The 11,878-nt window shown below is 44.0% G+C and overlaps 2 long non-coding RNA genes across 5 annotated transcripts; both read right to left on the bottom strand.

Moving 5' to 3' along the window:
• Positions 1-1,124: 1,124 nt before the first annotated feature.
• LOC133894749 (uncharacterized) lies at positions 1,125-7,397 on the bottom strand. Of its 3 annotated transcripts, XR_009905516.1 has the most exons (5): positions 6,687-7,397; positions 6,491-6,579; positions 5,814-6,272; positions 3,733-3,888; positions 1,125-1,386 (listed from the first exon to the last, which is right to left on the bottom strand). It is a non-coding gene; the product is annotated as an uncharacterized LOC133894749 (long non-coding RNA). The 3 variants fall into 3 exon arrangements; XR_009905515.1 differs by having other exon boundaries at positions 5,814-6,579; XR_009905517.1 differs by lacking the exon at positions 3,733-3,888 and having other exon boundaries at positions 5,814-6,579.
• Positions 7,398-7,407: 10 nt separating this feature from the next.
• On the bottom strand, positions 7,408-9,612 carry LOC133894750 (uncharacterized). Of its 2 annotated transcripts, none has more exons than XR_009905519.1 (4): positions 8,662-9,612; positions 8,344-8,583; positions 8,075-8,261; positions 7,408-7,467 (listed from the first exon to the last, which is right to left on the bottom strand). It is a non-coding gene; the product is annotated as an uncharacterized LOC133894750 (long non-coding RNA). The 2 variants fall into 2 exon arrangements; XR_009905518.1 differs by having other exon boundaries at positions 7,409-7,448.
• Positions 9,613-11,878: the final 2,266 nt, after the last annotated feature.

Genomic DNA, 11,878 nt, shown 5'->3' with positions numbered 1-11,878 from the left:
CTCAGCCTTCATTCTTGGTGAACTGGTCATGTATCTCATCCTTGGCACGCTTGATCATCCCGACTAGGTCCGTGGCGTCTGCGTTCGCCACCGTGCTGCTCGTCGCCGTGACTTGCTGCGTCGTGATGCAGTTGCCGTAGTAGCCATCCTCGGCACCCACATGCTTGCGCACATTAGCCGCGAAAGAAAGCAAGGCCAGGGAATTCGGATCACCGTTGAACCGGATGTGGACCTCATCGTCGTCGGCTCCCGCAGCGATACGACCAGAGAAAGGGTAGTAGTAGACCAATGCTCGGGACAGGGCTCTCTTTGTGGTCTCGGCGGCCTCGTGGATCGGATCGACGATCGAACACGAGGAACGATGTGACGAGCGACTTGACATAAGGCTTGTCGAAAGGCGAGAGTTTTGTGGCCGCGCCGCTCGTCGTCATCGGCTCCGATGGCCTGACGACCACCGACGGCGACTTCGTCACCACAACCCTCATTGTCGTGTAAGGCGTCTAGCGTTGATAGATTCTCCAATTGTGAAGTGAAAGGTGCATCTTGAAAATGAACAATGTGCTCCAGTTGCCGCACGCCTCATGCTGAGGCCTCGGTTGTCGACAATTGGTGTTCAATTTTGTCCTGCCCCATGTAACTCCCTTTGACCTGTTTTGAAGTCAAATATTGTAACAAAAAATCAGGTGGGGGGACACTCTCCCCCCGTTGAGCATAAAAAATATGGATTGCGTGCGAAGAAAAAACAAAGTTTTGTAGCTTCCCGTGACTTCCATCCCAGGGCAACCTCGACTTTGTATTCACTAAGCCCGCATCGTTGAACGCAATCCCTCAAGCTTTGAACTCATAAAGAAGCGACCAAATTACAACTTTGAACTCAAAACAAATCATTGCTACTAAGTACGCATGGAGTATGAACGCGTAACTCATCTTTTGCCAATAGAAAAATAGCTGGAACTTTGGACACATAGCTAAACAGCTTTGAATTTAGAAAAATCATAGCTGCCACCTTCTATCCTAGAAAACTTTACTTGTGACTAAAAGGAAACGAGACTTTGAACACGTAGCGTTCAATTCAGCTTTGAACTTAAGAAAATTTGAAGGGTAGGGGCAATTGAGACATTGCAGAGCCTTGAGAATTCAACTTTTAACTCAAGATAAGTAAGACTTTGAACGCATGCTTTGAATCTGGAAAGTCAACTTTGATCTCAGGCGAAACAAAGGGCACCTGCTCCCGTAAAAATAGAAATAAAATCAAGAATGGAAAACAATTCAAAAAATTTTAGTGCTAATAGGAGTAGTTCATAATCTGTGGCTTCCAACCAGCAAGATTGGTTCCTCACAATCGCTACACCAACGGACATGTTATCAATTGTGCTCACGCCTGGCCTGCACGCAGTTGAAGGAATGAGCAAAAATGAGAAAGAGCACAATATAAAATTACAAATAATATGCAGCACTGATAAAGTTAAGGTTCTGTAGTCCGTCAAACCAGGTCTATTGGACACTACTCCGACGAACTGGGATCACACACAAATTATGAAGGACCTGAACGGCGACTAGAGGGGTGAATAGGAGTCTTTAAAAATTCTTCCAAAAAAGACAAGACCTATGTCCAATTCGAACCCAACTTGTCACAAGAATGAAACACAACAAAGCGCAGCACAATGCACAGTAAAAACAACACGAAATAGCGCTCACAGCGAATAGCAAAAGTTCACTGACCAGTACTGATGAACAGTACCCCCGACCAGTATCGATAAGCAGTAACTTCAACCAGTCTAATGAACAGTACCCCGACCAGATGAATAGTACTCTGACCAGTGCACCGACCTACATGAAGGTCTGAAAAAGATCTAGTTGCTGAAAACACTGTTCACAGATGTTCAGGATAGAAAGCGAAAGTTACGAACTGGTTGCAGTACTGAAAAACTGCAGCTCAGAACACAAGATCCAAACTAGAAATCTAACTAAACGTGGTCCAAATCCAACGAAATTTTAGCTACGGCTTCTCACGAACACTGTGAGTCTTTATCCAAAAGATTTCCTCAAAGAGATCAAGATTTCAACCTCTATTTTGTGGATTTGACCATAAACAAGTGGAGAGAAAAATATTTAGAAAAAAGACTTCAAGTTGCTCGTGTGAGGGAGATTATATGGGATCACACTAGATGTTCTCACACAAGTCCTAACAACCTTTTGATCCAACAAAATCACTAGAAATCACTGTCACAAGCGATGAGTGAAAAATCAACTAAAACTTCAAGAACAAGAGATAAACAGGAAGGAGATCAAAAGCATCACAAGATTGCTAAGCAACTGATGAATAGAAATATGAACTTAGCAAGAACCATAGATACATAGCTTGAAATCCACCCTTCATCCTCCCACTCTTGTTGAGATAAAATTTAGAGCTATGAACTCTAACTACTCTCTCTTAAAATCCTAACCAAGCCTAAGAAAATATCAAGAATGAAAATAGGTCCTGGAGAGGTGTTGACGTGCTCTGGTTTTTCTCTCAGAGTTCTTTTTCCCAGCGCTCTCTTTGCACCAGCCCTCTCCCATATATATATAGGCAAATAGACAATTCCCAAAATGCCCCTAAAGACTAGTACATAGATATTATCCTTGAAGGGCAAAAATGGTCCAACTATTTTGTTGTCCATCGGATAGACCCAGTGCCTTCACCACTCTATTTCGTCTCCAAGCAAGCTCTGTGATGGTGCCACGCATCCTCTGACTCCGCCCCCGGTTTTGAGGAAAAACCGACAAAATCGCCTTTCATGCTTCTCCAAGCATGACTCCTCGATGTCGATGCGTGTCCGACCTCCACCATCATCTTTGACGCCTTCAAGCCTTCATGCTCCCGCCATCGGGCCGTCTCTCGACTTGCCATCGTCTTTCCGTCTTGACTTGGTCGACGCCATCTTCATCACCTCCTAGGAGTCATATGCTCATTGAGCATCGTTCTAGCCATCTCCACCAAAGTTATATTCATCCTTTCAATCACGCCATTCAGATGAGGAACACATGGGGCAGAAAATTGATGCTTATTGCCATGTTCAAGACAGAAAGCATCAAAGAGATAGTTCTTAAAATCGGTGCCATTATCACTGCGAATTTCTTTCAATGAACTAAGGAGTTCCTTAAATAGTCTCAAAGCTAAGCTCCAAAAGTGTAAGGACACTTCATCCTTACTCATAAGAAAGAACACCCAAGAGTAGCAAGAATAGTCATTAACAATGATGAGTACATAATACTTACTACTCGCCAAAAGAACTCGGGAAGGACCAACATTATCCATATAGAGAAGTTATTTTGGTCGTTCAGTCATCACCAGATTAACTAGTGGGTGAGAGACGACAATCATCTTGCCATGTCGATAAAGAACTCAAACTAGGTTCTTCTCAAACTTGAGATTCGGCAATCCTCATATCAAACCAAGGACACTCAAACGAGAAAGCAAATCAAAACTTATGTGCTCTAATATCTTATACTACATCCAAAGCTCAGAAGAAAGTTGAGCAATCAAGCATCAAGAAAACCCAAAAGACTCAGAAAATCAGCTCCAAATACTCATTCTACTCGAGAAATCCGACAAATCAAAGCACTTGAGGAATCAAGAACTCGAAAAGCATCACGCTTAAAATACACTTCCAAGTCCTTATCCAGCAATTGAGATACAGAAAGCAAATTGTATCTCAGATGTTCCACCAAAGCCACATCTTCCCATACCTTTGGCCTTCACTCTTCCTTATCTATCGTCCTCAAACAGATGTACTCGTGTCGCTTCATCGAGGTGAGGTTGAAGAATCATGATGCATCTCTGGTCATATGGCGCGAACAATCGGAGTCGATGAGCCACTTGTTTTTCAGACCTCCGTCTACCACCTACATATGAGATGAATAATAGGTGGATGGCTCAGTACTTAGGTTAGACAGATCTGATGCGTTCAAATGTCCCAGCGCCAGATTATCCGGCGTGTACAATTTTCCTAACTTCAGAGACAAAATGCTAACTTTTTTTTTGCAACTTTAGTTAGTCATGATTATACTTTACAATACATATACATGTTTATGCAATCCAACACATCATCAAATCAAAATAACAACTTTGTCAATCACTCATCACATATAAATCAAAGCACATTTCAACTTGATTTCTCAAAAAGGAAAACTGACTTGACTTTCCTTTGTTTGGAGATATGGCTCGGTAGAATCTCGACTCGTTTGGGAAGGCACTTGGCATGAAGCCAAGCTGGAGGTGGAAAGTCGAAGGCGGTGAAGTAGTCTAAGCTGTGCATAATCTATATTCTCTACAAATATAAAGCAACAGTTTCATCTTACATCACCTCCACCTTCACTCCCACATTTGTCTAAAAAATATCAGAAAAAACAAGAAAATTTTGAAGAAAATAAAAAAAAAATGAAAAAACCAAAGAGAACCAAACCACCTTATCTGTTCCCTTCCTCACTTACTAGCCCACGCAAGCCACCTCGCTATCCTCACTCCTCTCCTCTCCCATCCTGTCGTCGTGCTCCTACGATCTTCGTCCTCTCGTCGATCGGCCTCCTTGGCCGTGCTCTTAGGTGCTGCTCAACATAGCTGCATGTCCGCATCTAGTGAGGGGAAGGAGCACTTGTCGTCACATCTAGAGAGGAGTGTCGTTGCCGCATCTAGAGATATGGAGGGCCTGTTACTCTCCTCGCCGCCGATGTCTCCAACAACAACTACTCCGCCACAGATCTGCCACCGACCTCCGTTGTCCACTAGTGGGGGAGGGCACGCTTGACAACAACTTGTACCATCGCCGAGCACGTGTCAAGGGCAGAGGCGCATGACCACCCGACGGTGGAGGCAGTAGGGTGCAACGCGGTGCCAGTGGTGGACATAGGTAGGTTCCTGCTTGTCAGCCACGGCATGCTGATGGATGTGGTGGCACACATGGAGGAGCAGATCATGCACCAAGCACTAAAGAAGACCCGTGGGGGCGCCGCCCAGGGGAGAGCAACGGCTACAACGTGGCACCTTACATGCTCCACTTCTCCATGCCGGATCTAGTCGGTCAGCTCCTCTGTCGTCCCTAACTGCCGACACACATCTAGCTCAAGCGACAACCACCACGTTTCATGGCAACCGCCTGCTTCCATTCTATGTTACAAAATGGTTCAAGCTCTCCTTCCGTTCTCTAATACACACCTCTCTCTTACGCCTGCTTCTATTCTCTGCTATTGGCCAAACACATTCAAGCATTATGTTGAAGATTGTGGTCCGCCTCCAAGGTATGCTTGGCGACTGTTGACAGGCTCACGGCTAGGGTTGCGGCGCTCAACTTCGAGGAGCCGCCCGATGCTAGCGTGGGGGAGGACGGGTATGACTACGGCAAGGGTGACTTTGTCAAGCACACCTGCTGGCCACAACCCCGCGTGCGTGGCGAGGTGCAATGTGCCCTCTTGCCTCAAGTGGTTCTACAACTAGTGGGGGAACACCTCGAGCTTTCACATTGTTAACCACCTGGTTTGGCTTCTTACTTGTGCTCATGGCATTGCTTAATTCGTTTATGTTAATAAGGATGGTTCAGTTAGAATTTAAGATTGCTGAGTTGTCTGCTGTGTATATAGTTGCTTAGAAACAGTAATATGTGGCACTGTATATAGGGTGGAATTGTCTACAGTGGTTATGATGCATTATCATGGTGAACAAACAGTAATATGTAGCATGTATAGGGGATTGTACAAATGTGAATTGGCAAACTGAAACCATATAGGTTGAACATTCTGTAGAAAAGTGAAAAGCAAGAGTTAGTGTTTCTTACCTTCTGGTTACTAGAAGCAGAAATCCATAAAACTGAAATCATATAGCCAGAGCATCCTGTAGAAGAGGGGTATGTCAATAAATTTCCAACATTTTTCAGTGCAGAGCAGAGATAATCAGAAATAGTTACAAACATAAGAGATCTAATTCAGAAGACTCCAAATAAGTGGTAAACATGAAACAAATGGAACTAACCGAATAAACTTTCTAGTGTTTTCTTTTTCTTAAACGAACAATCCATAGAAAAAAAACAAAAGTAGATTATCAAAGCTATATTAAAAAAACAGAAAAAACATTACTGAACACTAAGAAAGAAAGTAGTAACATAAAAGCCAAAGAAAATGTAGTAAGAATAGTTTCTAATAAATCTGGACAGCACAATAACAGAAAGGCATCAAACACACAGCAAAGCGTGCCCTAATGCATCTTTCTGGTGTTAATCCTGATCAAGCTCTGCAATCTGCACCAAAGAACCACAAAGATAGATCCGATCAATAGAAATTTCAAGCCACAAGATGAAACATGATCTAGCAGTGTATGGCATAACTGCCTTGCCCATATTGCATATGATCTGAAGCTATAGAAATAAAACTGAAACCATCAACAGAAGATACATACTTATTGTACATCATATGAACAAACAACTGCCATGAATAGCGGAAGGGGAAGATAAGTAACCTTTGGGTTTTACTGGGGATGGATCCAGTTCTCGCATCATCTTGTCATGTCCACGCAGGTTGCAAGATTTCGGAAGAAATTAGGAAAACCTTGAAGAATTGGAAATGGTGACAGAGTTAGACACTTTAAATTAGGAAGCTTGACTCAGCTGATTGTATGTAAAGAATGAAAGATTTGTTTGTGGGTTTTAACTCACCAGTGCACCGTGGTAGGAAAAGTACAATGGAATCTCAAGTACAATTGATCAACTGCATTTCATAACTGCAAAATGACTTCTGGTGGCAAGAATTCTTTTGGCAGGCTGATCACCCATAAAGCAGAAAAATACGTTCTATTGCCGGATCGGTTTTGTTGTGCCATCAACTGAGGAGATCCCAACGAACCCAAATCAGACAGTCGCTTATACCAGTTTCTTTTCCACTCAGATATTCCCAACTCTCTTTTTCATGAATTGTTGAGAATAATCTGGAGGGAGGAACCTGAAAATAGATAAGTCAATGGAAATAAAAGGGTACTTACACCTGTCAAATGGAGCATGCTGAATATGATTTGAAAAGTCGAATGTTTCAGAGACGTAATATTGACTGAACTGTTAGGAAGGAATAAGGATCATAGCTGTTGGATCAATTTTACGTAAGGATGTTTCAAATATATAATCAATAAAAGTCAAATATTTGCTACCACCATGTTGAAAGTGGGCAGTGAGTTTCAGAACAATCAAACCTTCTGCAGCCAAATGAAAATTGCAGATGATAAATTTCCTCTAGAAATAAGTTCAAAAGAGGAAATATGTGAAAAAATGCTGTTTTGAATAACCACAGCCTTAGGAAAGCAAAAATGAAATGAAGTAACAATGAAGATTCATATTAGTAACCAACTTTTTGCAAACAGATGTAAAATAAGAGGGATAGCAACTTGCCTGAGTTTCTAAACCATTGGGCCTTTCGAGGTGCAAGTCCTGTGATAAAAAATTGACGCTGGTGATATATAAGTGGTGCTGTCACTATGATTAAAACTCGTACAATTTGTAGTTAACTGAATTCAAAAGGTGCATTTGTGCAATTCAGAATTGTAGTCCAATAAGCTTTACATTGTTCCATATAAAACAGCAACGAGTTTGCATAAGGATGATATAACTTTATACCTACTTTTGACTTCAGGTTATTAACTCTTATGGCATCTTAAGATGAATAGCATACATCCAGATACAAATTTGCCATCTTAATGAACTAAGCAAGAAAGATCTTATATGCAGCTTTGATTTTCTTTGTAATTACCCTTTAAGGACAGTAGTTTAAGTATATTATTCTGAAATGATGAAGTTGGAATCTTGTCTCCAGTTTTACATTTGACTATATTCTTATAATAATTGCAATCGGGCATTCAATTCATGTCATAAAAGGTAGAGCCTAGCAATAAAATCCTGTTTTGGTCTCTTGCAGTTGTTTCATCATAGGTGCTGTGCATAACTAAGTAACTAACTCGTGGAAGCAACCAGCGCATTTGCAGTAGTAGTGGAGGGGAGGTTACTTCGAAGCTGAACAATTCATCAGCGCAGTAAGTAATGAAGATTTATGGAAATACCTGAGGTTGCGTTCTCCTTTTCCTCTATCATAGTGCGTGTTGCCCTTCTCTACAACCGGCATATGACACCGAATTATTTGCACCGCAGATGATGACGGATGGATGCAGCAAGCTTGTGTACCACTTGTGGCACACCAGGGGATCACCGAATCATGTGGCACCGCGCCCAATCATGATAATGAGTTGTCTAGCTTGTAAGATCAGTTAGCCATGATGCGTAATGTTTGTATACTAAATTACAATTCATTGGCATGTAACACGTCGAATACCTGATGGGCATCTCCATCCTTGTGCACCTGCTTGGCCATCTAGGAAGTGTAAAGTGCCATGCAGAGAATACAATGCCGGAGAGGAGGGAGAGCCAGTGCTGAAGCTGAGTGTACGCTAACCCCACTCGCGGTCCAGCTAGCCCAATCGCTGACCTGCCATGCGCGTGAGCCGCTGTGCCCTACAGCCCTTCGTGCGCTCCGGATCCCCAAGATGTCATGCCACCCAGCTTGAATATTAAGCTATATGGAGCTCTACAAATCAGGTGAAGTAGAGAGAGATGGACGAAGTCAGAGGAAAGCTTCGAGCTTGCATCTTACCTTCATTAGCCACAGGTGGGTGGTCGATGCTGCGTGTGCTGACCGCGGCTGTGATCAGGCCGCTGGACGCTCGGATGACTTGTGCACATTTCACCGAACACATATAGGGCATCTTAGTTGTCACATCATCGCACACGTCGTTGCGAGCTGCTGCGCCGCCGCTCGGCAACCCCACCGGCAAATCGTGCCGTCCCGCTGATCGCATGGCTTACCTCGCCGTCACGCGAGGTGTCCCGCGGTCATTCGCTGTCGCCGTCGCGTCATGGCATGTACGCGGCATACGTGCACGCGACGAGCGCGGGGCAGCATCGCAGCTGTGGTGGGAGCAACTGACGTCGGGGAGGAACTGCGGGGACAGGGGAGGGGGCGACCTATTAGACGGAAGTGGCGGCAGTGGCCTCGGACTGCTCCAGGAAGGCCGTTGAGCGGGTGCGGGGCGATGGGATGCGTGGAACGTGGCCGGCTTCGTGCTCGAGCGGCACCGTATAGCCACGCTTTGAACGCGACGGCGGGGAAGGCCACGGGAGCGCGGAGAGAAGCTGCCGTTCTCGGCGGTTACAGGAACCCGAGTGCGGGCCACGATAGCTGCGGGTGTCGGCCGGAGGGCGAGGGGCAGCGCCATCAAGTGGAGGCACGCCGTCATCGGCGGCACGGACGAGGACGACGTCCTCAGCGGCTGCGGTGGCAGGGGAGCTGGAGGGGCCGTCAAGCCAGCCGCCCCACCCTCGTTCACCGTCGCCGCCGTCTTCTAGCATCGTCGAGACCAGTCCCATTGTTCGCTGGCTGTGGAGAGGCAGGGTGAGCACCGGCGCTGCCCAGGGAAGGAGCCATCGCCTCTCCTCTCCACCTGCACGTCAAACTGTACGGCCGTCGTGTGCGGGGAACGAGAAGGTAGTGACCCCGTGCGTCATGTGAGGTAGAGGAGGGCGGGCGCCGTGGAAGCTGGAGGGGCGGAGGTGGTATTGATGCAAATAAATTCTATAGAATCTTACTTATAAAAGATTTTTTTTATGATATATATTTATTTACTCTTTTTTTATTTATAACTTAGTTATTAAATTACAGGATAGATAATATAAATAAGATTTTATAAAAATATTTCTGAACAAGATACTAAAGAGACGAAATAGGTGATAGGGTTCACTTTTTTAGGTGGTTGTACTTGGGGAACGACGGAGGGTGGCTCAACCTCCGGCCCTTGTGCGAAAATTCCGGAGATGGCTCCGTCTTTCGCGATTAAGGACAGACACGTTCATGTCTCGGGTGTTGTTACACGGCAACGGACGGTGGAGATTGCTACTAGTCCCAATCCAACGGAGATAACGTGATATGATGATGTGGCATATCCCACTGACCGACCGCGTTCAGATTATTAGATATAAGTGATATGCATTAGCTAGCTGTGGTACTACATTCTTCTACATTGTGATGTACACACATGCTTGGAACTTGGGTGATTCAATCAAAGCCCAACATCCTCCGAATTATTATGAGAGCTCTATATTACCGGATCTGAAGAGTGCAACACTATCATGCATTGAAAACTAAGCGGAAAATTATGCAGTATTTTCAAAGTATTGTTCATATCTTCCCGCAAAAAAAACAAAGTATTGTTCATATCGAGGGCATGGGCACAAATTTTTCAGATCAAGTTGGATTCGGCAGTGCAATCAGTGAACTCGGACTGTTAGCCGTTGCATGGTATGTATGAAATTATAAACCCTCTAGTTAAATGAACAATTGAACGAATGAAAACCAGTCCTGTCACATCTTGGGAGGTCACAAACAAATTGACAGCTTCACATGAAAAATATGCAGCTGACCCTCCACAATCCAAGCTTTCAGAAAATGTGAAAAGAATGGGACAAACAAAGGAGAAAAGTCTCTTCAGTTTTGGGGAATGTTGCAAGGAACTCGGTCTTCAGTTACTCAACTAAAAACAACGCATTTGGGTTCTTGCGCGCAGTTAATCACGTCGATCGATTTAAATTAATAATTAGGTGAAGCGAAAGATCAAACGGTGGTCACATCATGGCATTAGAAACGGACGACACTTCAACCGTCAATTTTGCTCACGTTCAGAATTTTGCTTGATGTAGGCTATGTACACTGGCATGGGACCTGTGGGGGCACAATTCCCTACAGAGCCCTACTGAAATTTCATAGAGAACTCTTTTAGTAACTTAAGGGTGTGGGCGCCTTTGCCAACAAGAAAAATAAAAAAGTCCCATCTGATGAAAAACAATTTCTCCACTCTAATATCTGGTATGATTATGTTCAAGCTACGGCAAGCAAGCAAGCAACAGTGTTTGGTACAACTCAGGCTGTTGTGATGTGCATGTAAAAAACCAGATTGTATGTGTTGTTGCAGTGCAAGTTAGGATGCGCAAGCAAAGCAATTCAAGCTCAGCAAGTTCGTAAGTATCTTTGTAGTACAAGCTCTAAGATAATAGTGAGTGAACAGATTGCATTTGCTTATGTGATTTTTTTCTTTAGTTGTAGATTTCGACCACCGAACTGACTAAGGCATTAAGAGGTTGAGTGTTTCTTCCAAGTTCCAAGAGTATTTTGACCGCCAAACTGACTAAGATTGTTGATTTGGGCTCAGGTCAGATCAATTAGGGCTTGGCCAGGGTCTTTTGGTCTCGGACAGCAGTAAAGAAGGGAAATCGAATGCTTTTTAAGAACAATAAGGCAATTCCCCAATACCCTAAATCCCTAAAATCTTAATCCCCAAATTAGCCCTAAATTCCCTAACCCTAGAAGCAAAGCCCTAATCGGGAACCAAGACTAAGGAAGGAGGGGAAAGACTTACGGTTTTGTGTGCATGCCGTCTCCATTATGCCCGCCGGAGCCTTCTTGTAGCGAAAATGGTCCTATTAGGTTATAATAGTGATTTTGATGATTCATGATAACATAGTCAATGGGACTAACATATTTTCAAGAATATATGTTAATATGTCTCATGGATACAATACATCAAGAAGTCACCGTAGCCGAGACAAAGTTTGATTGAATTGGAAAAAGTCCCAAAGAAATTATTCTCACCGGAAGGTCCAGCGCTGGAAGAATTACACTCATTGAAGTATTATGTCTAGAGACAGTTTGCCTCACCGGATGATCCGGTGATAAAGAATGTACACGATGGAGCAATTCTGTCAGAAGGGGTCAGAGTGGGTTGCACTCATTGGAAGTTCTGGTGATGGAGATAGTGTAC

Source organism: Phragmites australis, chromosome 16 (assembly GCF_958298935.1).
Source record: "Phragmites australis chromosome 16, lpPhrAust1.1, whole genome shotgun sequence".
Classification (NCBI taxonomy): Eukaryota; Viridiplantae; Streptophyta; class Magnoliopsida; order Poales; family Poaceae; genus Phragmites; species Phragmites australis.
The sequence above is the reverse complement of the archived record's forward strand: the minus strand, read 5'-3'. Positions and strand labels throughout refer to the sequence as shown.